The sequence below is a fragment of the Octopus bimaculoides genome, chromosome 12, assembly GCF_001194135.2.
Source record: "Octopus bimaculoides isolate UCB-OBI-ISO-001 chromosome 12, ASM119413v2, whole genome shotgun sequence".
In the NCBI taxonomy this organism is placed as follows: Eukaryota; Metazoa; Mollusca; class Cephalopoda; order Octopoda; family Octopodidae; genus Octopus; species Octopus bimaculoides.
Genome location: NC_068992.1, coordinates 44204992 through 44207672, shown reverse-complemented (window position 1 = coordinate 44207672; position 2681 = coordinate 44204992). Strand labels below are relative to the sequence as shown.

The 2681-nt window shown below is 35.7% G+C and overlaps 1 protein-coding gene across 2 annotated transcripts in view; it reads right to left on the bottom strand.

The window, feature by feature from the left end:
• Positions 1 to 2681, bottom strand: part of LOC106870936 (thrombospondin type-1 domain-containing protein 4) — a 130006-nt gene that overhangs the window by 91968 nt on the left and 35357 nt on the right. The gene's annotated exons all lie outside the window — the stretch shown is intronic.

Below are 2681 nucleotides of genomic sequence, written 5' to 3'. Positions count from 1 at the left end.
ATTATTATTATTATTATTATTATTATTATTATTATTATTATTATTATTATTATTATTACTATTACTACGAAGGTGGTGAGCTGGCAGAATCGTTAGCACGCCGGGCGAAATGCTTAGCGGTATTTCATCTGCTGCTACGTCTGAGTTCAAATTCCGCCGAGGTTGACTTTGCCTTTCATATTTTCGGGGTTGATAAATTAAGAACCAGTCAAGTACTGGTGTCGATGTAATCGATTATCCCCCCCCCCCATAAATTCCAGGCCTTGTGCCTATAGTAGAAAGGATTATTATTATATTTATCCTACATTATATTGGCACAGCTCGAAACGATAAAAAAAAAACCCCAAAAAACTGGTGTTGCTGTAGCCGGCATAATAAAATAGGAGCTTTATATGCATATTCAAAACCCTTCCCATAAGCGAATTCAAAGGATATACTGTATGAGTGCATTAGCAATATGAATATCGCGGGAGGTATTAGCATAAATGTAAAGACATTAACAACGTGAATACACACTAGGTTTGTTAGCAACATAAAAATACAATATTAGCAACATAAATTTAGTGCCGGAACAGAGCGTCGGAACAAATATCTTATCCTGCGATGTAACAAAACTGCCAATTCGCTGACTGCAAGCGTGGCTTGCCAGGTTGACGGCCATAATAATAATAATAATAATAATAATAATAATAATAATAATAATAATAATAATAATAGCACCTTGGGTAGGTGCTGTGGTTTGCATCACAGCAAACCACAGCACATAACCAAGGCACACAGAGCTGCGCTCGATAGTGAAGTGGAAGCAGGTTATAAAAATAAAACTACTGAATAATAATAATAAATGGCCTGATGCATATACATACATATATACGACGGGCTTCTTTCAGTTTCCGTCTACCAAATCCACTCACAAGGTCTTAGTCGGCTCGAGGCTATAGTGGAAGACACTTGCCTAACGTGCCACGCAGTGGGACTGAACCCGGAACCATGTGGTTTGTAAGCAAGCTGCTTACCACACAGCCACTCCTACGCCTATTTCTATTGAAATTGAAATTAAAATATATAAATGGAATATGGTTGAATTATCCTGTCTAGCAGTGTCCGCTCTCGATTCTTCCGAGCAGTGACTATCAAAACATAAACGGACTGAAATAGAGGTGGTTCAGAGCAGGGGAAGCAACTCTATATTCTGACGCGCGATAAATACTCGGAAAGTATTTTAGATAAGAATGTAATGTAGATTGCAGTGGGTTGGTATGAACAATCTATAGAATAACATCTCTCTCTCTCTCTGTCTCTCTCTCTCTCTCTCTGTCTCTCTCTCTCTCTTGATCTGAATATGCGCGCGCTTGCGTGTGATACACATATAGTGAGCCATCTATATGTAGTGTGATACTTTTATCTCGCATGTTTATCTAAGCAATGAAATCTCTATGCATACAAAGACATTTAACTTATTTCGAAAGGTCTGTCTGTATTCCTAACTTAAACGAAATAATAAAAAAAAAAGTCACAAGTAAATAATTCGGATCTATTTCAAAACGGGGGCACCAGTTTTCATTTATGCTTTATGTAGTGTTTTTGGTACCGAAAGACTTTCAAACTTCGTATACTTATCTATTTTGTGTTATAGAACAGAAAAAAAATTTTGTATTCGAATTTATTTCATGTAAAAAATTGTCTTATTTCGATAATTTCTACTAATCACTGACGTCTATTCAGTTGAAAACAGTTAGCGCTGTAACGGTGTATATCGTATTAATCCCCTAACCCTAACCCTAACCCTAACTCTAACCCTAAAACTTACCCTAACTCTAGAATCCGAACTCTAAAATTGTTACACACATAGATACGCACAGCGTAATTTATTATATAAACAATATATGCGTATAAATTACGATTAAACCGGATGAAATATGTCACAGGGAATAACATTTTTATGACCGCCCAGCAGTAACTCTATTCAGCTGAATAGACGTCAGCGATTGGTTGAAATTACAGAAATACGACAACTTTAACATGGAATAACTTGCGATGTACGTTTTTTTGTTAAGAAGACTAAGAGTAAAAGATGTTTTATATGACACATTCTACCAGTGTCCCAAGTTTCAAAGTGTTTCGTTAGTGTTTCTTTAAGAAAATACTGGTGCCCCCGTTTTGAAATAGATCCGATAATTCATTTAAATCTTCAGTATTTTCATTCAGCTGTTAATTATTTCTGTAGTAACATTTCTAGAAATATATAAAGAATACATCTCTCAACACAATGCTTTTTTCTAAACATGACAGCAACCTCTACATAGCGATACTTTACTCTTAATAATGATCATTAATATCTATATTTGATGGGATGGGGTACCGCCTTGTACAATTTTTAGTTGAACGAGCCGACCCCGGTACCTTTTTTAAAGCCTGTAATTTATTCTGTCGTTCGCTTTTACTGAAACGTTAAGTTGTAGGGACGTAAACAAACCAATGTCGGTTGTCAAGCAAGTGTTGGGGGACAAACACAGAGATGCACACACACACATATACACACATGTACCAATAAGTATAAATGTCTACCTTTATAATGGTGATTATGCTCATAGTAATGACGTACCTATCATTTATATGCTGGCATCTATTTAATGATATCTAGATAATGGTATATCTTTCTATAGAATAACTTAGTCTGT